The 26,257-nt window shown below is 42.7% G+C and overlaps 1 long non-coding RNA gene across 2 annotated transcripts; it reads left to right on the forward strand.

The window, feature by feature from the left end:
- The first annotated feature begins 1,934 nt into the window (after positions 1–1,934).
- On the forward strand, positions 1,935–26,257 carry LOC109909062 (uncharacterized). Of its 2 annotated transcripts, XR_004203973.1 has the most exons (3): positions 1,935–2,494; positions 12,357–12,546; positions 24,573–26,257. It is a non-coding gene; the product is annotated as an uncharacterized LOC109909062 (long non-coding RNA). The 2 variants fall into 2 exon arrangements; XR_002257721.2 differs by lacking the exon at positions 12,357–12,546.

Below are 26,257 nucleotides of genomic sequence, written 5' to 3' on the forward strand. Positions count from 1 at the left end.
AAAATAAGGGCTAAACTGCAGCGTTGGGAACCCTAGAAGGCAAAGCAGCACCAGGGTGTAATGAAAAGCAGTGGGCTACAAGTGGTGAGGTCACTGGCTCTCTCACATCTCCATGGTGACCTTGTCATCTGAAATAATCCAACTGTTCCCTGAGGTAACATAAAAAAAGATCATGTAACGTAAAACCAATGTCAATTTTTGGTTGATATTTAATGGAGTTGAAATGTTAGTTCAACATGTTTTTGCCTGGTGACTATCTATCTGAAGGATCTCTTATGCTCCTACTCTGATTGGTTGAAAGGTGACAGCTACTTTCATAAAGTCCACCAGCATGTGTATAATACCTTAGAAGTCTAAACCAATAGTCATTGAGTAGTAAATCAAATCAAATCAAATGTTATTTGTCACGTGCTTCATAAACAACAGTTGTAGGCTAACAGTGAAATGCTTACTTACAGGCCCTTCCAAACAATGCAGAGGAAAAATTATAACAGGTGGAATAAATACACAATGAGTGAAGATAACTTGCCTATATACATACTATTGTTAGAAAATACATGTTTGCGATTGCCTGAAGGCTGAATACCTACCGAGGAACATATGCTGATGGTAGTGCTTTGGCAAGGATTTTCACATACTACACTCACACGACCCTACAAGTGACATGACGAATAGATTTTCGGTTGGCATTCTTTCCAAATGGGTAACAATTGTAACAGAGCCATTGTGTGTGAAAGTGACTTATTTCCCCGGTTTCCACTGTCCGCCTCCAAACCAACTAGAATGAGAAGAAGAAACAAGACGTCTATATTTTCACCTGGGTTTCCAGTGAGTGTCTGTGGTTATGTTGTGCAATATTTCCCCTTAATTGTTCCAGCCAATCTGTCAGTAGAAGGGGTACTTGCTGATGATTCCCATGACATGTATCTATCCATTCAATTCTACCACATCAAGGAAACAACAAAACAGAAGAAAAACATTGATATGCCAAAATTGTTGAAACGGATATGATTTAAACCAGACGGAACATTACGATTTTATAAAAGAGGGATCAGACAGCAATGTACACAACTACATCACTGAGCACACATAGGCCTATACAAACAGAAAAAAAAGCTAAATCCAATTTTCATTCAACAGACTTTACCGTATTCTTATGCAAGTTTGAACCGGTCACCACTGCTATGGACCTTTCCACTCCTTAGTTCAGAGAAAATATCATGTACGAAGACACACACCATTAACGTATTATAAGGTGACTTATAAGTGTCGTCTCACGTCTCCGAGGCTTCCTATGCCTTTCGTTTAGCTCTGAAATAAACATGATTTGTACATGGACCTTAGAAAGACATTGGTTACATCCCAAATTGCACCCTGTTCCCTATACAGTAAAGTGCCCTACTTTTGACCAGGGCCCTATGGTGAAAAAAAAAAAAAAAGAAGGGGGGAAAGTAGTGCACTAGATAGGGAATAGGGTGCCATTTGGGATTCATGTTGAGGATGGTCTTGATATAGTCTTGATATAGATTAGTGTATTCTGATAAAATGAACTGGCAGTTATAGGAGTTGGCTTCAAAGGTTCCGTGTGTCCACAGTCACGTGAGTACTGCCATTTGATGTGGCCATGCTGAAGACATGAACAATGAGAGTTTCACTTGCCTGCGAGACTTTGCCCAATTTCAACGCTTGCTTGCCCTCACATAACAAAGCCTGCCTTTGTTATCTTAAGGGGATAGAATCAATGGATGGCAGGAATCCACCAGCCGTGCCAAAGGACTTTGATAATTTCAAATGCCCTCTGTGATGCTTGGCTGTAGCATGTCCTCGTTTAAAAACAAAATACGCTCCACTCACAGACACACACACACACGTCCCATTTTCAATAATGAGTACACACAAGGTATCTCAAACTTACTCCAGTTGCTGGAGGGGGAGAGAGAGAGAGAGAAAGATGTTTCAGCCCTATAAAGGCCTGTTGATCTGCTCAGTTATTATCGGTGAATCACAGCAGAGGGAGACAGTATGGGTTTAATCTTAATTTGCTGTGTTTGCTTAACGGGTTTACAGTAGAGTGATTTCTCTCCCCTCCTCCGCATTCACTGAGCCACTCAGAGGGACGCTCTGTTCGGGGGAGGATAGTTTTACCGACAGTCAGCCAGGCAGAATGGAAGCAATTTGGAAGGACATCTACTCTGTTGTGCTAGGATGAAAGTAATGACATCTTCAATGCTGTTTTCACCCTCGGAGTGATTTTAACAATGTATCTGCCTGTGGGGGCTTAATGAAGTAGGCTGAGGGATGTGCAGTGAACTGTCTCTGCCCACTGGTTCACCCCGTTCTCTCTGTCCACTGAATCACACTGGACGCATATGGTGTTCTGCAGACCTGGGTCCAAATAGTGTTTGAAATATTTCATATACTTTAGTTGTGCTTGATTCAGCTTGTCTGGTGCGATGGTCCCAAAAGAGCAAACGCCACCCACCCGGTGCTCCAGGTAGGCTCAGTAAAACATACTAAGTGTCTGAATGAATATACCTTTAAACTGAATTCTGTGGTGTAATGGTGAAGGGATAATGCTGCATTTGATCACTGTATGCAAAAACAAAATATAAACTTCTGATTAAGGAATTACAGGGTAATGCACCATGTACATAATAGTACTGCACTGCACATTGAACGTATTCTTAAATATTTAAAAATTGTTTTCATTGGAGAAAATATGTGGTCAATCATATTCCCAAGGGGCAGTAAAACGGTTTTATATAACGGGTGTTCTCATGCTATTCATCTGTTTGTTTTCAAAGTGACGACATTGGATAAAAGACTGAGTTCAAAATATATAAAACACTATACAGCCATACCGGTGACCTGATCTTAGGTTTGACAAGGTATTGGATTTCACATGATGAGAGAACGATGATGTTATATAACAGTGGACCTCGAATACAGCCAACACACCCCATCCATCATTGTCAGTCTTTAAAGTATCCACATGCCACACACTGTACAATTTTTTTATGCCCTGAGGGTTCGTAAAGAACGGCTCCAAAGAAAGATCATAACAAAATGATGACTATTAGGATAGATTTGAATTCATGCATTAATTAGCTATCTATTATTTTCCATGTCATATATAGGTTTTGAGGATGGATAGGGGTCAATTATGTGTATGCTGTTTAATGACACACCTAGTCCTTTTGATCTCAATTTGTCACGAATTGGTTGTAGCTTTCAAATCACAATATTGCTGACGTTGCATACTGTTCACTGGCACATATTCAAATCAAATCAAATCAAATGTATTTATATAGCCCTTCGTACATCAGCTGATATCTCAAAGTGCTGTACAGAAACCCAGCCTAAAACCCCAAACAGCAAGCAATGCAGGTGTAGAAGCACGGTGGCTAGGAAAAACTGCCTAGAAAGGCCAAAACCTAGGAAGAAACCTAGAGAGGAACCAGGCTATGTGGGGTGGCCAGTCCTCTTCTGGCTGTGCCGGGTGGAGATTATAACAGAACATGGCCAAGATGTTCAAATGTTCATAAATGACCAGCATGGTCCAATAATAATAAGGCAGAACAGTTGAAACTGGAGCAGCAGCAAGGCCAGGTGGACTGGGGACAGCAAGGAGTCATCATGTCAGGTAGTCCTGAGGCATGGTCCTAGGGCTCAGGTCCTCCGAGAGAGAGAAAGAAAGAGAGAAAGAGAGAATTAGAGAGAGCACACTTAAATTCACACAGGACACCGAATAGGACAGGAGAAGTACTCCAGATATAACAAACTGACTCCAGCCCCCCAACACATAAACTACTGCAGCATAAATACTGGAGGCTGAGACAGGAGGGGTCAGGAGACACTGTGGCCCCACCCGAGGACACCCCCGGACAGGGCCAAACAGGAAGGATATAACCCCACCCACTTTGCCAAAGCACAGCCCCCACACCACTAGAGGGATATCTTCAACCACCAACTTACCATCCTGAGACAAGGCCGAGTATAGCCCACAAAGATCTCCGCCACGGCACAACCCAAGGGGGGGTGCCAACCCAGACAGGAAGATCACATCAGTGACTCAACCCACTCAAGTGACGCACCTCTCCTAGGATATTTCAAACTTTTTTAACAATTCAAAAACTGCTCTCCATCCAACCTCACTGAGCTCGAGCTGTTTTGCAAGGAGGCTTGGGAAAAAATTTCAGTCTCTCGGTGTGCAAAACTGATAGAGACATACCCCAAGCGACTTACAGCTGTAATCGCAGCTAAAGGTGTCACTACAAAGTATTAACTTAAGGGGGCTGAATAATTTTGCACGCCCAATTTTTCAGTTTTTGATTTGTTAAAAAAGTTTGAAATATCCAATAAATGTCGTTCCACTTCATGATTGTGTCCCACTTGTTGTTGATTCTTCACAAAAAAATACTGTTTTATATCTTTATGTTTGAAGCCTGAAATGTGGCAAAAGGTCGCAAAGTTCAAGGGGGCCGAATACATTCGCAAGGCACTGTATGTACGGCAGGACCAAATCAGAGAGATAGGTAGGAGCAAGCCCATGTAATGCTTTGTAGGTTAGCAGTAAAACCTTGAAATCAGCCCTTGCCTTGACAGGAAGCCAGTGTAGGGAGGCTAGCGCTGGGGTAATATGATCAAATTTTTCAAAGATCAAAGATTCTAGCAGCCATATTTAGCACTAACTGAAGTTTATTTAGTGCTTTATCCGGGTAGCCGGAAAGTAGAGCATTGCAGTAGTCTAACCTAGAAGTGACAAAAGCATGGATTAATTTTTCTGCATCATTTTTGGACAGAAAGTTTCTGATTTTTGCAATGTTACATAGATGGAAAAAAGCTGTCCTTGAAATGGTCTTGATATGTTCTTCAAAAGAGAGATCAGGGTCCATAGTAACGCCGAGGTCCTTCACAGTTTTATTTGACTTATTGACTTTTTGACTTTTTGGTTTGAAATACTAACATTTCCATGTCGACTTTTTCAAAGCATTTTGTCCAAATGTACCTACTCTTTAGGAACATCAAACATGTAAAACCTTGAGAAATGCCTGGCTCAATGGTGACAGTTTAAGTTATTTTCATATAGCCTTTCCTTTGTTTGAGAGTCCTTCACTCTTGGTAACCTGCAGATTTAGATTAGTTGCATGTTCTCTCTCTCTGGACAGTAGAACCAGAGAGAGAGAGAACATCTGGTTCCTCCTACACACTTTGCTACAAATGGCTGATCAAAGACAAAGAACCAAAACTGTAATGAGTGTGTTACATCTGAGCATATCCTTATTCCGCTCAAACCTGTAGGTTTAAACAGAATGGCCATTTTACATTTAGTGTTTTGGACAAATAATGTGAAATGAAAGTTTCATGGCACCCGTATTATTAGAAGGTAGAGAAAGCAAGTGATAGATTAGCTAAAACTATGGCCTGTGGATAGATATTTTGGAGTGACTCGTGTCCAGTACAGTATATCCCTGTCTTTCAACAGGTACTTAATGCAAAATACCACAAGCGGTGTCAAGTTCCTCTCCAGAAGATATACTGTCCCCTCTCAGGTGTACAGAACCCCTCATCAGTTGGCCAATAGTAAATGAGCTCAAGCTTCTTTAGCTTGGTGCTAACATAATGCTGCGACTGACATGGTTGTCAATATGCTCCACAAGCGTTTATGTGGCGGCCTGGACCACAGTGGGCACGGTGAGGACGGTAAATTCTAGATTATTCAATCCTTGATGTATTAAAACAGCAGAGAGGCTCACACACCATATAAACATGGAGGCAGACAGTTTGAATTAGATGTGTATGTGGTGTCATGGTGGTGGCTCAGATTCCCAGCTCCCTCATCATTCCAAATGGATTCTGTAATATATCACTGTCAATTTAATCCAGGCCTTTCATCCAATGTATTTAAATCAGAGACAAACCACTACATACAAGTAGTATTTTGCTTGAGCCTGCCTGGAGTGCAATTGGTTCCATTGTGCCAAACAAGTTCAATCAGGCACAGCAAACATATTTCTATGATTTGAAATACTATTTGAACTCAGGTCTGGCAGTCAGTTCCTTTTCACGGCCACTATGAGCTTGTACACATGGAGGACATACATTGTGCTGGTTAGGATTCAGTTGCCTTAGCTTGTTGTCAGCAATACCATCTAGAGTCAGGTTTTTTTTGGATTCCTCTCAAGCCTTTTAGACTTCTAAATGCTAAACATGATGGATCCCTGTTTTCTATTATTTTCACTGCCTGGAAGAATCCGACAGTCTCATTTGGACGCTGGAAAGTGACTCCAGGAAAGCAACACCTCATTCCAAACACATTTCAGCTGTTTGGTGCCATTATTCCATTCCGATGATGACAGACAAATGTCATCCAGAGAATCCATTCCAAATAAAACCCTCATATAGTAGAGTTAGTAAGGACAAATAATGAAGAGGTTTGGAAAAGAACTAACAAATAGATGTTTAAAAAGACATTTTGTTCTTCACATTGGGAAAAGTTAAATCAATAAACAATATGTTGCAATTTGACCACAGTGATTTCATAGACTTGACCTTGAGGCCCAGCTATTCAATCAGCTTTAAAAAACAAAAAACAAGAACTGCTGCAAACTGTTAACCTCTGACATATGATATTATTTTGGGAATATTACAACATGAATGTAGACACATTCGTAGTACATAACATGCTATGGCAGACCTACAGATTTTCCACACTACACCGTACAGAACATGTCTGAAAACCAAGCATGACAGCAGGGGTTAGTCTGAAAATACGTGTGGCTCACCTTATCCATTCTTCTCTACACAGTCAACTTCATCATCATCATCATCATCATTTTTTCATCATCAAAATTCGTCAGTTAAAAACGACAAACAAAGCCTATAGGATAACACACCAACATAATAATAATACACATTTTCAGTCTCATCCTCATCATGCAAATAAGAGTCTGTTCTTAATGTATTTACCTGTAAAAACAGGGTAAATAAATATAAATCATCAGGAGTGATTATGATATCAAACTACATGGTGTTATCTAATGAGTTTGAGACTGAAAACAATCCAAATGTCCTAAACCTGGCAATGAAAAAGCAACAGGCCCCTAGCTCTGCCTGTAGTCCTTCACCTTGAATTACTTCAATGAGACCAGATGCTTCCTGGAATGTGGGCAGATTAAAGCAGCTGGAGAGACAGACTGCCATCTTTATCAGTGAGGAGCCCCACAACCTACATAGTTCCTCTGTGTGTAAATACAGGTCAGACCTTCACCTAGCACTCAGGGCCAGTCAGGGGGCTGCAGTTAGACCAGGGAGAGGCTTAGACCTTCACCTAGCACTCAGGGCCAGCCAGGGGGCTGCAGTTAGACCAGGGAGAGGCTTAGACCTTCACCTAGCACTCAGGGCCAGTCAGGGGGCTGCAGTTAGACCAGGGAGAGGCTTAGACCTTCACCTAGCACTCAGGGCCAGTCAGGGGGCTGCAGTTAGACCAGGGAGAGGCTTAGACCTTCACCTAGCACTCAGGGCCAGTCAGGGGGCTGCAGTTAGACCAGGGAGAGGCTTAGACCTTCACCTAGCACTCAGGGCCAGTCAGGGGGCTACAGTTAGACCAGGGAGAGGCTTAGACTTTCCCCTAGCACTCAGGGCCAGTCAGGGGGCTGCAGTTAGACCAGGGAGAGGCTCAGACCTTCCCCTAGCACTCAGGGCCAGCCAGGGGGCTGCAGTTAGACCAGGGAGAGGCTTAGACTTTCCCCTAGCACTCAGGGCCAGTCAGGGGGCTGCAGTTAGACCAGGGAGAGGCTCAGACCTTCCCCTAGCACTTAGGGCTAGCCAGGGGGCTGCAGTTAGACCAGGGAGAGGCTCAGACCTTCCCCTAGCACTCAGGGCAAGTCAGGGGGCTGCAGTTAGACCAGAGAGAGGCTCAGACCTTCCCGTAGCACTCAGGGCCAGCCAGGGGGCTGCAGTTAGACTAGAGAGAGGCTCAGACCTTCCCCTAGCACTCAGGGCCAGCCAGGGGGCTGCAGTTAGACCAGGGAGAGGCTCAGACCTCCATGACAGCTCTCTCCCTGTGGAGATGGGATGTGAGAGATGTCGCTGAGAAAGTTAGCGGAGATGTTTTGTATTGGCATTGCCAACATCAGACTGCGCCAAACGTCCAATGTATAGTGTAGCTGTAATGTTGTAGAATGGGTTTTGTCAAACAGAGGGGTGGACCAATGACAGTAGATTTTGAGTGTTCAGGATGAAGTGAACAGGGTAGAAAGTCAACCCATTCTCACTTGGAATCTGCCTGATAAGAATGAAGTCATGCTAAGTCAAATAATCAGTAGTGATAAGTTGAACATCAGTCCACCGTTGAGTTGTTGCACTCACATCTGTATTTATGAAGTGCTTTGAAAGGCTGGTCATGACACACATCAACATCATCATCCCAGACATCACCATAGTCCCACTCCAATTCGCATACCATCCCAATAGATCTACAGATGAAACCATCTTATTTGCACCTCACACTGACCTCTCCCACCTGGACAAGAGGGGGAATAACAATGTGAGAATGCTGTTCATAGACTACAGCTCAGCATTCAACACCATAGTCCGCTCCAAGCTCATCACCAAACTTTGACTGAAACACTCCCTCTGCAACTGGATCCTAGACTCCCTAACGGGCCGGCCCCAGGTGGTGGGGATAGGCAACACCTCCACCACGCTGATCCTCAACACCCTCATGGGTGTGGGCTTAGTTCCCTTCTGTACTCCCTGTTCACCCACGTCTCCAACACCATCAGCAAGTTTGCTGATGACACGACGATGGTAGGCCTGATCTCCGACGGCGATGAGTCAGCCTACAGGGAGCAGGTCAGAGACTTAGCACAGTGGTGCCAGGACAACAACCTCTCCCTCAACGTTTAGCAAGACCAAGGAGTTTATCGTGGGCTATAGGAGAGCACACCCCATTTACAACGGCGCGCCTGTTGTGGAGCAGGTCGAGAGCTTCAAGTTCCTTGGAATCCACATCACCATGCACGGTCTTGAAGAAAGGAAAACAACGCCTCTTCCCCCTCAGGAGGCTGAAAAGATTTGGCATGGGACCCTCGGATCCTCAAAAAGTTCTACAGCTGCACCATCGAGAGCATCTTGACTGGCTGCATCACCGCTTGGTATGTCAAATGCACCACCTTGACCGCAAAGTGCTACAGAGGGTGGTGCGGACAGCCTAGTACATCACTGGGGCTGAGCTCCCTGCCATCCAGGACCTCTATATCAGGCAGTGTCAGAGGAAGGCCTGAAAAATTGCCAAAGAATCCAGCCACCCAAGTCATAGACTGTTCACTTTGTTACCGATCGTCAAACGGCACCGGAGCATCGGCTCTCGGACCAACAGCTTCTACCTCCAAGCCATAAGTTTAAATAGCCGGACTGCTAAATAGTACATTTATGGTCCCCAAACTATACACACACTCCGTAGAGTATATACACACACCATATACACACACTCCGTAGACTATATACACACACACCATATACACACACTCTGTAGACTATATACACACACCATATACACACACTCTGTAGACTATATACACACACCATATACACACACTCTGTAGACTATATACACACACCATATACACACACTCTGTAGACTATATATATATACACACCATTACACACTCTCTAGACTATATATACACACCATATACACATACTCCGTTGACTATATATACACACCATATACACACTCACTAAACTATATATACACACACCATATACACACACTCTGTAGACTATATATATACACACCATATACACACTCACTAGAATATTCACCCCCTTGGCATTTTTCCTACTTTCTTGCATTACAACCTGTAATTTAAATGGATTTTTATTTGGATTTCATGCAATAGATATACACAAAATAGTCCAAATAAAAAACTGAAAAGTGGTGCATGCATATCTAGTCACCCCCTTTGCTATGAAGCCCCGAAATAAGATCTGGTGCAACCAATTACCTTCAGAAGTCACATAATTAGTGAAATAAAGTCCACCTGTGTGCAATCTATGTGTCACATGATCTGACACATGATCTCAGTATATATACACCTGTTCTGAAAGGCCCCAGAGTCTGCAACACCACTAAGCAAGGGGCACAACCAAGCAAGCGGCACCATGAAGACCAAGGAGCTCTCCAAACAGGTCAGGGACAAAGTTGTGGAGAAGTACAGATCAGGGTTGGGTTATAAAAAAAATATCTGAAACTTTGAACATCCCACAGAGCACCATTAAATCCATAATTAAAAAATGGAAAGAATATGGCACCACAACAAACCTGCCAAGAGAGGGCCACCCACCAAAACTCACAGACCAGGCAAGGATGGCATTAGTCAGAGAGGCAACAAAGAGACCAAAGATAACCCTGAAGGAGCTGCAAAGTTCCACAGCGGAGATTGGAGTATCTGTCCATAGGACCACTTTAAGCCATACACTCCACAGAGCTGGGCTTTACAGAAGAGTGACCAGACAAAAATTAGCAAACATGTTTGGTGTTTGCCAAAAGGCATGTGGGAGACTCCCCAAACATATGGTCAGATGAGACTAAAATTGAGCTTTTTGGCCATCAAGGAAAATGCTATGTCTGGCGCAAAAGTGAAGCATGGTGACGACAGCATCATGCTGTGGGGATGTTTTTCATCGGCAGGGACTGGGAAACTGGTCAGAATTGAAGGAATTAGGGATGGTGCTAAATACAGGGAAATTCTTGAGGGAAACCTGTTTCAGTCTTCAGGAGATTTGAGACTGGGACGGAGGTTCACCTTCCAGCAGGACAATGACCCTAAGCATACTGCTAAAGCAACACTCGAGTGGTTTAAGGGGAAACATTTAAATGTCTTGGAATGGCCTAGTCAAAGCCCAGACCTCAATCCAATTGAGAATCTGTGGTATGACTTAAAGATTGCTGTACACCAGCAGAACCCATCCAACTTGAAGGAGTTGGAGCAGTTTTGTCTTGAAGAATGGGCAAAAATCCCAGTGGCTAGATGTGGCAACCTTATAGAGCCATACCCCAAGAGACTTGCAGCTGTATTTGCTGCAAAAGGTGGCTCTACAAACTATTGACTTTGGGGGGGTGAATAGTTATGCACGCTCAAGTTTTCCTTTTTTTGGTCTTATTTCTTGTTTGTTTCACAAAAAAAAGATTTTCCATCTTCAAAGTGGTAGGCATGTTGTGTAAATCAAATGACAAACCCCCCAAAAATCCATTTTAATTCCAGGTTGTAGGAATACTTTCGCAAGCCAATGTATGCACACCATATACACACACTCACTCACATCGCATTGAAGTTCTGGCCTGGTTTAGATCTTATCTGTCGGAAAGATGTCAGTTTGTCTCTGTGGATGGTTTGTCCTCTGACAAATCAACTGTACATTTCAGTGTTCCTCAAAGCTCCGTTTTATGACCACTATTGTTTTCACTATATATTTTACCTACCTATGGCTTCCTGTTAAGGTAAGGGCTGATTTCAAGTTTTTACATGGGCTTGCTCCTACCTATCTTTCCGATTTGGTCCTGCCGTACATACCTACACGTATGCTCCGGTTACAAGACGCAGGCCTCCTTACTGTCCCTAGAATTTCTAAGCAAAGGCTGGAGGTAGAGCCATTTTTATTGAATGGTCTGCCTATCCATGTGAGAGACGCAGACTCGGTCTCAACCTTTGAGTCTTTATACTCATCTCTTCAATAAATACTCATCTCTTCAATAGGTCCTATGATTGAGTGTAGTCTGGCCCAGGAGTGTGAAGGTGAACGGAAAGGCACTGGAGCAACGAACCGCCATTGCTGTCTCTGCCTGGCCGGTTCCCCTCACTCCACTGGAATTCTCTGCCTCAAACCCTATTACAGGGGCTGAGTCACTGGCTTACTGGTACTTTTTCATGCAATCCCTAGGAGGGGTGCGTCACTTGAGTGGGTTGAGTCACTGACGCCCTCCCTTGGGTTGTGCCGTGGGGGAGTCTTCGTGGGCTATACTCGGCCTTGTCAAAGGATGGTAAGTTGGTGGTTGAAGATATCACTCTAGTGGTGTGGGGGCTGTGCTTTGGCAAAGTTGGTGGGGTTATATCCTGCCTGTTTGGCCCTGTCCGGGGTTAATGTCGGACGGGGCTACAGTGTCTCCCGACCCCTCTTGTCTCAGCCTCCAGTATTTGTGCTGAAAAAGTATATGTGTCGGAGGATAGGGTCAGTCTGTTATATCTGGAGTATTTCCCCTGTCTTATCCGGTGTCCTGTGTGAATGTATGCTCTCTCTAATTCTCTCTTTTTTTCTCTCTTTCTTTCTTTCTTTCATTCTCTCTCTCTGAGGACCTGAGCCCTAGGACCATGCCTCAGGACTACCTGGCCTGATGACTCCTTGCTGTCCCCAGTCCACCTGGTCGTGCTGCTGCTCCAGTTTCAACTGTTCTGCCTGCGGCTATGGACCCCTGACCTGTTCACCGGATGTGATACTTGTCCCAGACCTGCTGTTTTCAACTCTCTAGAGACAGCAGGAGCGGTAGGGATACGCTGAATTATCGGCTATGAAAGTCAACTGACATTTACTCCTGAGGCGCTGACATGTTGCACCCTCAACAACCACTGTGATTATTATATTTTTGACCCTGCTCTTCATCTATGAACATTTGAACATCTTGACCATGTTCTGTTATACTCTCCACCCGGCACAGCCAGAAGAGGACTGGCCACCCCTCATAGTCTGGTTCCTCTCTAGGTTTCTTCCTAGGTTCTGGCCTTTCTAGGGAGTTTTTCCTAGCCACCGTGCTTCTACACCTGCATTGCTTGCTGTTTGGGGTTTTAGGCTGGGTTTCTATACAGCACTTTGTGACATCAGCTGATGTAAATCGGGCTTAATAAATACATTTGATTGATTGATTGACACTCACACAAAACCTACACACATACAAACACATGCACACACACACACACACACACACGCACGCACACGCACACACACACACACACACACACACACACACACACACACACACACACACACACACACACACACACACACAACAAAAACACACACATACATATACACTTTTACACTCATTTGCTGCTGCTACTCTGTTCTTTATTTGACTATTCCATGTGAGAAATTGCCAAGAAACTGAAGATCTTTACTTTAGGAATTCAAAAGTACAATTCTTGTCTTTCATAATTTGGTCCGATATACTTGGATGTGTAGTGTCAGCATTTGTTGCTGGCATGTCATCCCTAAATTTGCTTATCTTGCCAATGAAAAAGTTATTTGAAGTAGTTTACAATATCAGTGGGCTTTGTGATGAATGAGCCATCTGATTCAATGAATGAAGGAGCCGAGTTGGCTTTTTTCACAAATATTTCATTTAAGGTACCCCAAAGCTTTTTACTATCATTATTTATATTGTTTGTTTCATAGTGTAGTTTATTTTTATTTTGTTTAGTCACAGATTTCTTAATTTGCAGTACGTTTGCCAATCAGTTGGGCTGCCAGACTTGATTGCCATACCTTTTGCCTGATTCCTTTCAACCATAACATGTTTCAATTCCTCATCAATCCAAGGGGATTGAACAGTTTTTACAGTCATTTTCTTAATGGCTTATTAGTAACTAAGTTGTATTCGGCGCATGTGACAAATACCATTTGATTTGATGTGTGCGTGCATTCTTTCTGGTTGCCTCAGTGGGGTCTTTACTCCACAGTGTGAGAGCTACTGCACAGATAGAGCTAATAGCGTCAGTGGACAGTTGTGTTCCCAGCCGTGTCTCCTGAGATGTGGGTGTGATGGTCACTACAGCAGAAGTGCAAAGGGCTCTGATTACTCCCTACTCCCTCAGCTGCTTCACGGTTATGACAAGCTCTCTCTCTAGACCGTGAGACCCTAACTTCCTTCTCTCTGCGGGCCCGCAGGAGAAAAACAAAGGCTCTGAGAACCTATTACACCCACAGAGAAGCCTTCTCAAGTGAGATAGCAATCCTCTATCATACAAAACAGTCAATACTTTTGTCACATAAGAGCAAATAACAGAAAGACTATACCAGATACTAGCAAGCCCATAAGACCACAAAAACACATTACCAAACACAATTCATACCATTCCACTTTTACATGCCTAACAATAAGTCAACTTTTCCAAATACGTGATGTCGAGGCAGGCAATTCAATTTGAGGTAAAGAACTTGCCCCCCTCCACCAACCCACTAGAGTGAGATAATAATTTATCAATCTGCCCTGATAGGCAGTCTCTGTCCAACTTTACATTAGGTTATTTGGTCGAAATGGGTAAATAGTTCCATTAGACCCACAGGGGAGGCATTTCTCAGGCTGCCTAATTGAGGAGTGACAGGGCAAATGACTCACGTCCTGTAAGGGGTCCCAGTGGTGCCATTAACATCCTCATTACAGTTGGCAATGCTTAGTGTTTCAGTCCTTCGGTTCTATAAGCATGTCCAACCTCTGCCCTGTTTACATGGGACATAAGGAGTTACCTTGCTGTTCACTTAGAGACATTCCTAATAGTACTGTAGGGTATAGTCAAGTCAAATATCGGTATGAGCAAACTGATATACTGTGTAGGCCTATTTGCTTGACGTTTGTAAATATATAAATCAATACTAAAAACAAGAAAAACAATACATGTCAAAAGCAGAAGCACAAGAGTTTCTCAACAGCTTTTACAGTAACCTGCACAGATACAAGACAAACACCAGACACGAGAGGGAGTTAAAATCCTGTGAGAAGTAGAGATTATGGGGAGAGAGGGCGTGAGAGGAGGAGAGTCTCCTACTGTCTCACTGTTTCCAATGGGGTTCATTCATCATCCTGAGAATCCACATGCTCAACACGTTAGTCGTGGAAATGTAGCCATGTCTGGATAGATCTTGATGGATTACCTGCATACTTCAGATCTGGTCCAAACTGAGACAGTTCAGTGAACCCCGGCAGACCCGGGTTCAAATACTATTTACATCTTTTAAAAACCTTTTTTTGGGGGGGGGTTGTATTGCACCAAGCTCAATTATTGCAAGTAGTATTTGAACCCAGGACTCTTCACCGGCAGTTGTGTTTCACTCAAAGTGTGAAAAACTCTCTGGACACACCCTGAATACACTGTTTCAGTAGGAATGTAGATATGCCATTAGTGAATACAGTTCTGGGATTCTATTATGGTAGCATTCTGTATTCTACTAAGCAACTAACCCATCAGTGTGCCTCATCGTAGGCTACCTCATACAAATACCCATACAATCACAATGTATTTTAGTCAACATGTTCAATCAAACAAATCTTGCCCAACAAAGTGCTGTTTATGCAAGAGTTTGACAGTCGTGTGCTTGTGTTGTCCAACAAGCTTTTTACATGCCTGCATGCACCACTTAAGTTATCTATAATAACAGTCAAGAGCTGTCATTACAATGGGCACTCAAGATCATGTGCTGTGAAAATCACAAGGGTGTGAGGTAATATACAAATCAAATGTTATTTGTCACATGCTCCGAATACAACAGGTGTAGTAGTCCTTACCTACAAGCCCTTAACCAACAATGCAGTTTTAAGAAAAATAAGAGTTGAAAATATTTACTAAATAAACTAAAGTAAAATAAATTTAAAAAAATAACAATAACGAGGCTATTCTATATACAGGGGATACTGTGAGGGGGTACTGGTTAGTCGAGGTAATATGTACATGTAGGTAGGGGTAAAGTTACTATGCATAGATAACAAAACAGCGAGTAGCAGTAGCGTAAATCTTGTTTTTTAAATCATTGTTATGTTGGATTTACGTCTCTATCTCAACCAAGAATATAATAAAATCAAATCAAACTTTATTTAAAGTGCATTTTAAAGTGCAAAGTTTGATTTGATTTAGTCCTATTTTTTTACTCGGTTGAGATGGAGACATGAAACCAACATATACATTATTAAGTGGAATTAAAGGCAGATTAAGTCACTGGCACAGATGGAACTATCCAAGCAGAAGATACATCTCCTTCAAATGTTGATACTTGGCTGCGTGGACGACCAAACACAATTCAATATCCATTTAGTCTACAAATTAATATGTTGGATACGTGTCTACAGCTACACCAAATATCAAAGTTAAAGACTAGGACTAAATCTAAGCAAACTTTAAATGCACTTTAATTAATTTAGTCCTATTATTTAACATAGATTCTTGGTTGTGATGGAGATGTGAATATTAAAGACTAACTTGAACTCAACCAAACCTTGAAACCCAAGGGCCTAAGCATATAGAGTGCCTTTCGAAAGTATTCAGACCCCTTGACTTTTTCCACATTTTGTTAGGTTACAGCCTTATTCTGAAATGTATTTAAATGGTTTTTCCCCCCTCATCAATCTACACACAATATCCCATTATGACAAAGCAAAACCAGGTTGTTAGAAATATCACATTTACATAAGTATTCAGACCCTTTACTCAGTACTTTGTTGAAGCACCTTCGGCAGAAATTGCAGCCTCATACCTGTTGGGTATGACGCTACAAGCTTGGCACACCTGTATTTGGGGAGTTCCTCCCATTCTTCTCTGCATATCCTCTCAAGCTCTGTCAGGTAGGATGGGGAGCGTTGCTGCACAGCTATTTTCAGATCTCTTAAGAGATGTTCGATCGGGTTCAAGTCCGGGCTCTGGCTGGGCCACTCAAGGACATTCAGAGACTTGTCCCGAAGCCACGTCTGTGTTGTCTTGGCTGTGTGCTTAGGGGTCTTTGTCCTGTTGGAAGGTAAACCTTCGACCCATACTGAGGTCCTGAGCGCTCTGGAGCAGTTTTTCATCAAGGATCTCTCTGTACTTTGCCCGTTCATCTTTGCCTCGATCCTGCCTCGATCCTGGCAACCCCGTAGGGATGGGGCCAGATTTCCTCCAGATGTGACGTTTGGCATTCAGGCCAAAGAGTTAAATCTTGGTTTCATCAGGCCAGATAATCTTGTTTCTCATGGTCTGAGAGTCTTTAGGTACCTTTTAGAAAACTCCAAGCGGGCTGTCATGGGCCTTTTTACGGAGGAGTGACTTCCATCTGGCCTCTCTACCATAAAGGCCTGATTGGTGGAGTACTGCAGAGATGGCTGTCTTTCTGGAAGGTTCTCCCATCTCCACAGAGCATCTCTAGAGTCTGTCAGAGTGACCATCGGGTTCTTGGTCACCTCCCTGACCAAAGCCCTTCTCCCCAATTGCTCAGTTTGGCCGGGTGCCAGTTCTAGGAAGAGTCTTGGTGGATCCAAACTTCTTCCATTTATGAATGATGCAGGCCACTGTGTTCTTGGGGACCTTCAATGCTGCAGACATTTTTTGGAAACCTTTCCCAGATCTTTCCCTTGACACAATCCTGTTTTGGAGCTCTACTACAATTCCTTCGACCTCATTGCTTGGTTTTTGCTCTGACATGCGCTGTCAACTGTGGGAACTTGTATAGACAGGTGTGTGCCTTTCCAAATCATGTCCAATTAATTGAATTTACTACAGGTGGACTCCAATCATGATCAATGGGAACAGGATGCACCAGAGCTCAATTTCGAGTCTCAGAGCAAAAGGTCTGAATACGTATGTAAATAAGGTATTTTTGTTTTTTTATGTTTAATACATTTGCAAAAATGGCTAAAAACCACATTTTCACTTTGTCATTATGAAGTACTGTGTGTAAATTGCTGGGGATTTATTTTCATTTAACCAGTAACGGAACAAAATGTCGAAAAAGTTGAGGGGTCTTTCCGAAGGCACTGTATGTATTGTCTATTTGTAGTTGAACCTTGGATTTTTTTAAATTTTATTTCATTTCACCTTTATTTAACCAGGTAGGCAAGTTGTGAACAAGTTCTCAATTACAACTGCGACCTGGCCAATATAAAGCAAAGCAGTTCGACACATATAACAACACAGAGTTACACATGGAGTAAAACAAACATACAGTCAATAATACAGTAGAAAAATAAGTCTATATACAATGTGAGGAAATGGGGTGAGATAAGGGAGGTAAAGGCAATAAATAGTCCATGATGGCAAAGTAAATACAATATAGCAATTAAAATACTGGAATGGTAGATTTGACAGTAGATGAGTGTGCAAAGTAGAAATACTGGGATGCAAAGGAGCAAAATAAATAAATCAATACAGTAGGGGAAGAGGTAGTTGTTTGGGCTATTTATAGATGGGCTATGTACAGGTGCAGTGATCTGTGATCTGTGATCTGCTCTGACAGCTGGTGCTTAAAGCTAGTGAGGGTGATGTGTTTCAGAGATTTTTGTAGTTCGTTCCAGTCATTGGCAGCAGAGGACTGGAAGGAGAGGTGGCCAAAGGAGGAATTGGCTTTGGGGGTGACATGGGAGATATACCTGCTGGAATGCGTGTTACGGGTGGGTGCAGCTATGGTGACCAGTGAGCAGAGATAAGGCCAGACTTTACCTAGCAGGGTCTTGTAGATGACCTGGAGCCAGTGGATTTGGCGACGAGTTTGAAGCGAGGGCCAGCCAACGAGAGCGTACAGGTCGCAGTGGGGGGTAGTATATGGGGCTTTGGTGACAAAACGGATGGCACTGTGATAGACTGCATCCAAGTTGTTGAGTAGGGTGTTGGAGGCTATTTTGTAAATGACATCTCCAAAGTCGAGGATCGGTAAGATGGTCAGTTTTACGAGGGTATGTTTGGCAGCATGAGTGAAGGATGCTTTGTTGCGAAATAGGAAGACAATTCTAGATTTAACTGTGGATTGGAGATGCTTTATGTGTCTGGAAGGAGAGTTTACAGTCTAACCAGACACCTAGGTATTTGTAGTTGTCCACATATTCTAAGTCAGAACAGAGTAGTGATGCTGGACGGGCAGGCAGGTGCAGGCAGCGATCGGTTGAAGAGCATGCATTTAGTTTTACTTGTATTTAAGAGCAGTTGGAGGCCACGGAAGGAGAGTTGTATGGCATTGAAGCTCGTCTGGAGGGTTGTTAACACAGTGTCCAAAGAAGGGCCAGAAGTATACAGAATGGTGTTGTCTGCGTAGAGGTGGATCAGAGACTCACCAACAGCAAGAGCGACATCATTGATATATACAGAGAAGAGAGTCTGCCCAAGAATTGAACCCTGTGGTACCCCCATAGAGACTGCCAGAAGCCTGGACAACAGGTCCTCAGATTTGACACACTGATCTCTGTCGGAGAAGTAGTTGGTGAACCAGGCGAGGCAATCATTTGAGAAACCAAGGCTGTTGAGTCTGCCGATGAGAATGTGGTGATTGACACTGTAAAAAGCCTTGGTCAGGTCAATGAATATGGCTGCACAGTATTGTTTCTTGTTTCTTCTTCTTCGATGGCGGTTAAGATATCGTTAAGAACCTTGAGAGTCGCTGAGGTGCACCTATGACCAGCTCTGAAACCAAATTGCATAGCGGAGAAGGTACGGTGGAATTCGAAATGGTCGGTGATCTGTTTGTTAACTTGGCTTTCGAAGACCTTAGAAAGACAGGGTAGGATAGATATAGGTCTGTAGCAGTTTGGGTAAAGAGTGTCCTTCCCCTTTGAAGAGGGGGATGACCGCAGCTGCTTTCCAATCTTTGGGAATCTCAGACGACACGAAAGAGAGGTTGAACAGGCTAGTAATAGGGGTTGCAACAATTTCGGAAGATAATTTTGGAAAGTAAGGGTCCAGATTGTCAACCCCGGCTGATTTGTGGGTGTCCAGATTTTGCAGCTCTTTCAGAACATCATCTGACTTGATTTGGGAGAAGGAGAAATGGGGAAGGCTTGGGCGAGTTGCTGTGGGGGGTGCAGTGCTGCTGACCGGGGCAGGCGTGGCCAGGTTGAAAGCATGGCCAGCCGTAGAAAAATGCTTATTGAAATTCTCAATTATAGTGGATTTATCAGGGGTGACAGAGTTTCCTATCCCTAGTTCAGTGGGCAGCTGGGAGGAGGTGCTCTTATTCTCCATTAACTTTCCTATGTCCCAGAACTTTTTGAGTTTGTGTTGCAGGAAGCAAATTTCTGCTTGGAATAAGTTAGCCTTGGTTTTTCTAACTGCCTGTGTATATTGGTTGCTAACTTCCCTAAAAAGTTGCATTTCACGGGGGCTGTTCGATGCTAATGCAGAACACCACAGGATGTTTTTGTGTTGGTTAAGGGCAGTCAGGTCTGGAGAGAACCAAGGGCTATATCTGTTCCTGGTTCTAAATTTCTTGAATGGGGCATGCGTATTTAAGATTGTGAGGAAGGCATTTAAAAAATATATGGGATGAGGTCGATATCCTTCCAGGATACCCGGGCCAGGTTGATTAGAAAGGTCTGCTCGCTGAAGTGTTTCAGGGAGCGTTTGATTGTGATGAGTGGAGGTTGTTTGACCGCTGACCCATTACGGGTGCAGGCAATGAGGCAGTGATCGCTGAGATCTTGGTTGAAAACAGCAGAGGTGTATTTAGAGGGCAAGTTGGTTAGGATGATATCTATGAGGGTGCCCGTGTTTACGGCATTGGGGTTGCACCTGGTAGGTTCATTGATCATTTGTTTGAGATTGAGGGCATCAAGCTTAGATTGTAGGATGGCCGGGGTGTTAAGCATGTCACAGTTTAGGTCACCTAGCAGCACGAGCACTGACGATAGATAGGGGGCAATCAGTTCACATATGGTATCCAGCTGGGGGCAGAGGGCGGTCTATAGCAGGCAGCAATGGTGAGAGACTTGTTTTTAGAGAGGTGGATTTTTAAAAGTAGAAGTTCAAATTGTTTGGGTGCAGACCTGGATAGTAGGACAGAACTCTGCAGGCTTTCTCTGCAGTAGATTGCAACACCGCCCCCTTTGGCCGTTCTATCTTGTCTGAAAATGGTGTAGTTAAGGATGGAGATTTCGGAGTTATTGGTGGTCTTCCTAAGCCAGGATTCAGACACGGCTAAAGCAGTGAATAAAACATTAGAAGGAGGCTTCTAATGTTAACATGAATGAAACCAAGGCTTTTACAGTTACAGAAGTCATCAAAAGAGAGCGCCTGGGGAATAGGAGTGGAGCTAGGCACTGCAGGGCCTGGATTCACCTCTACATTGCCAGAGGAACGGAGTAGGAGTAGGATAAGGGTACGGCTAAAAGCCATGAGAATTGGACGTCTAGGACGTCCGGAACAGAGAGTAAAAGGAGCAGGTTTCTGAGGGCGATAAAATAGATTCAAGGTATAGTGTACAGACAAAGGTATGGTAGGATGTGAATATAGTGGAGGTAAACTTAGGCATTGAGTGATGATGAAAGAGATATTGTGCATTTCCGTCGGTAGATTAGTGGGTTCCGTGTGGTAGAGGGGACCAATCCAATTGTCAAAATAGTTATAGTTATAGTGGCACAAGAAGATTGTTTGATAGACCTGTTCAGATAGCAGCCGATATGCTCAAGACAGCTAACGATTAGCGTGCAGTTAGCAGATGGGCATTCAGGTTACGTCGCGATGGACGGGCCAGTTGAATAACTCCCTCTGGCAGATAACGTCGGCATTCCAGTCGTGAAGCCCGGTGGGGCTCCGCATCGGCAGTAAAACGGGTCTGGATAGGTGATTGTAGCCCAGGAGTGGCTGATGGAACTCTTCAGCTGGCTAGCTCCAGGATAATTGGTGTTTGCTCCAGAATCGACGTTAGCCAATAGTCACTCGGATAGCAGCTAGTTATCTGCAAGATCCAAGTGTACATCTCCAGAGCTTGCGGTAGAAATCCGGGGATATGGAGAGAAAATAGGTCCGGAATGCTCTGGTCTGAGTCACGTTGTACAAAACTGGCGATAGCTTTCCGAGCTAAAGGATAGCTGATGACCACTAGCCGTGGTTAGCTGAATACTAACGTTAGCTAGTGTTTTGAAGTTGAAATACATACACATGGGACAAGACGAGGAGAAAGGACGTCTGACTGCTATGCCATCTTGGAGACCTTGAAGAAGCTATAGATATAGAATATAAACGCAATAGAAGCGTTGTTTCTTGTACGATTGTCTCTTGTGTCTTTAGAGGACTGTTTCACTTTGATGTCCTTGTTCTTCTGTCCTTATTTTGTCTTTCATTTCTTCTGTTAACTAGATATTCTTTGTTATTCTTTGTTAGCTAGCTAGCTATAGGGTTGAATTGAAACAATTGTTGATGACTTGTAACTGCTATAGGCCTAAATAGTATAACTGATTATACATGACTTTTAAAGTATGGTTACATTTCATTTGCTCTGTTAAACCTACCCTTTGGAATGACTTCAGTAGCAAAAGTGAAAATATTGATTTAGTAGCCCTTTCCCGCAGTCAAATGACCTAGTGGCCTCGTGGATGGAATGTTAACATTTATCATAATTAATAAACAATATATATGTTTTAAACGCTGGAAATCCGGTGTTGCTATGTCAAGGGCTTTTGTTATATTTATGTCTTCTGTGATGTGTAAAGTGTAATGCAAACTGGGATGCAAACTCAAAATTGAATATATTTCAACTCTATGGCATGGCACAGATTTATTTTTGTTAAGCCCATAACCATGTGTGTGGGGTGTATACTTTTGTTTCAAAGTAAATTTGTTTAAGACTACCAGGAAACACTCAGTGACCCTGGTTTAACCGACTGCAGTAAAAGGTTAAGAGATCTCTCAATAATAATTCTCATGATAGCAGATTGGTAGTAGTCAGTGAGAAATAACCAAACAAAGCAGGGCTTGGTTTAAACCTAGGATGAGAGACCAAGTGAATAGCTGTAGATAGATCAACTCTCCAGTAGGAGGTGCTTCCCAGACTATTACATTTTCTTCCTGATAGTGGAAACAAAGTTGAAAATCTGATTTAGATTTAAATGTACAAATTCAACACATTTTATACAAGGTACAGTACCATTCAAAAGTTTGTAGACACCTACTCATTGAAGGGTTTTTCTTTATTTGTACTATTTTCTACGTTGTAGAATAATAGTGAAGATATCATAACTATGAAATAACACATATGAATCATGTAGTAACCAAAAAAGTGTTAAACAAATTCAAATATATTTTATATTTGAGATTCTTCAAAGTAGCCACCCGTTGACTTGATGACAGCTTTGCACACTCTTGGAATTCTCTCAACCAGCTTCACCTGGAATGCTTTTCCAACAGTCTTGAATGAGTTCTCACATATGCTGAGCACTTGTTGGCTGCTTTTCCTTCACTCTGCGGTCCAAATCATCCAAAATTATCTCAATTGGGTTGAGGTCAGGTGATTGTGGAGGCCAGGTCATCTGATGCAGCATTCCATCACTCTCCTTCTTGGTAAAATAGCCCTTACACAGCCTGGAGGTGTGTTGGGTCATTATCCTGTTGAAAAACAAATGATAGTCCTACTAAGCGCAAACCAGATGGGATGGCGTATAGCTGCGGAATGCTGTGGTAGCCATGCTGGTTAAGTGTGCCTTGAATTCTAAATAAATCACTGACAGTGTCACCAGCAAAGCACCCCCACACCATCACACCTCCTCCTCCATGCTTCACGGTGGAAACCACACATGCAGAGATTATCCGTTCACCTATTCTGAGTCTCACAAAGACCAAAAAATGCACATTTGGGCTCATCAGACCAAAGGACAGATTTTCACCGGTCTAATGTCCATTGCTCGTATTTCTTGGCCCAAGCAAGTCTCTTCTTATTATTGGTTGTCCTTTAGCCGTGGTTTCTTTGCAGCAATTAGACCATGACGGCCTGATTCACACAGTCTCCTCTGGATAGTTGATGTTGAGATGTGTCTGTTACTTGAACTCCGTGAAGCATTTATTTATGCTACAATCTGAGGTGCAGTTAACTCTAATGAACTTATCCTCTGCAGCAGAGGTAACTCTGGGTCTTCCTTTCCTCTGGCGGTCCTCATGAGAGCCAATTTCATCATAGCGCTTGATAGTTTTTGCGACTGCACTTGAAGAAACTTTCAAAGTTATTGAAATTGTCCGCATTGACTGACCTTCATGTCTTAATGTAATGATGGACTATTGTTTCTCTTTGCTTGTTTGAGCTGTTCTTGCCATAATATGGACTTGGTCTTTTACCAAATAGGGCTATCTTCTGTATACCACCCCTACCCTGTCACAACACAACTGATTGGCTCAAACGCATTGAGGAAAGAAATTCCACAAATTCACTTTTAACAAGGCACCCCTATTAATTGAAATGCATTCCAGGTGACTACATCATGAAGCTGGTTGAGAGAGTTTGCAAAGCTGTCAAGTTTAACACTTTTTTGGTTACTACATGATTCTGTGTGTTATTTCATAGTTTTGATGTTTTCACTAATATTCTACAATGTAGAAAATACTAAAAAATTAACAAAGACCCTTAAATGAGTAGCTATGTCCAAACTTTTGACTGGTAGTGTGTGTTGAAACCATGTTGATTCAACAAGTTTGTGCCCAGTGGGAATACTCTCAGGCCATTTGTAACCATGGTACCAACACACCAACATAGTCACTGCTGAAGTCATAGTACACAGAAACCTTGATTCTTCTATTATGAGATGAATATCAGTGTTCTTTGTGTGCTCTGTTTTAATCTCAATGTTATGTTTTGGTTTACAGGGATTGAGTCACCATAAAAGACTGGGCCTAAAGAGCTGTGGTCTTTGCTCAGCTCTTCAGTTGCTTAGAACAAAAACAAACATCTATGATGAAAACAAAACATTGACACGTACAGTATTTCATCATCCCCCCCAAAAAATGTGTCCCCTGAGACCGTCTATGACAAGACTGGCAGTCTACGAAGAGGGCTGTCAAGTGCAAAGGATGTAGACACTACGTTCTTCTGCAAGCTTGTGTGGTTATATTCTCAACACAACATTTGTTTTTGGAAGATGTCAAAGCATAGAAATCTCATTGGTACTGATTGTTGAACCCAATAAACCAATGATTGGCAGTCTTGAGTTGCCAGTGCACATACATTAAGAATTTCTGAATTGTCTTGGTAATTTTGACATAATTAACTAATGGCAATCAACAGAGGAAAGGATATCTCTCGCTACCATATAAGAGGGAGCATAGCACCAATCATGATAAGGCATAGGCTGGGGTTAAAAAGCCATGATTCTGTTTGAATGTGATTACGCAACAAGGAAATGAGCTGAATTCTACTGAATTTAAAAAATGATGGTGCATAATGCCACTGCTCATTAGAATGACTTCAGAGTGAGCTATGTCAACAAGGCTGCACACAATTGATGCCCAGATAAAATATGTATATATTTTTTTAAGTGAATTTGGAACAAGCCTTGAGCTTCATCCCACATACAACATTCTCAGTCAGCAAGGCTGTGCCACAGACAGCAATGGGGCAGGAAATGGAAGAGCAGCTTATGAATCATAGGGACTATACAGCCATATGACTATCTTTCATAGCATGTTCAGCCAATTAATTGGACCTCGAGGCTCATCTCAAGAATGGGCTTTGATGTATGACCCTTTGTGATCTGCATTAAGACTTTAAGGATCAAGTCATTATGAATACACTAATATTGTCACATGCAGTATTTTTCACATTTTGCATGTAAACGTATTGTTTTCCCGTTAAATCAGATATGGGTCCAAGATATGAATAGCTAAACTGTTAAACTATAGGAGTACTATTTGTGCCGCACATGTGTTCCAAATAAGCTCGACACCAATGACATCATACCAGAATGCCTGTGTTGCATCCCATATGGTTCCAACAAGGTTCTGCCCAAGAGCAAAGGGGTGTCACTTCATCCGATGGAGAAAGAAATATAGAAATATATTTTCTGTGAAATACATTTCCTGTGTTAAATTGTGTTAGTTCACCGTTTCTATCAAATCTTAGGTCAATGTCTTGTAAATCTTCCACAATGAATATTTAATGTGAGTGTGACTTCCTTGAACTTGTGCAGATGAGAATGTGGCCTTCGTGTCTGGACATTATCCAAACATGCATGAGTGACCCCACCTGGTACCGCTTACAAGCCTTAAACCAAAACATGAATTTATAATTGGGTAGGCACTAACACCTGGCATAACCAGTTCAGCTTATAAACAGCAGGGGAGAACTAAGCGATCAGGTTTTTATTGCTAACACCTGCCTCTTATGTGCCAGAGGTGCAATAAAGCACAACACAATTAACCTGTGAAATATGAGCCCTGTTGTGGCAACTATGTTACGACTCTGATACCTCAACTCCTCATTTGTGAGTAGAATTATTGTAATGTACAGTAGGTTCATTTTTCTTCTCAATAAAAAATGAAATATAACAAATTGA

Source organism: Oncorhynchus kisutch, linkage group LG18 (genome assembly GCF_002021735.2).
Source record: "Oncorhynchus kisutch isolate 150728-3 linkage group LG18, Okis_V2, whole genome shotgun sequence".
Classification (NCBI taxonomy): Eukaryota; Metazoa; Chordata; class Actinopteri; order Salmoniformes; family Salmonidae; genus Oncorhynchus; species Oncorhynchus kisutch.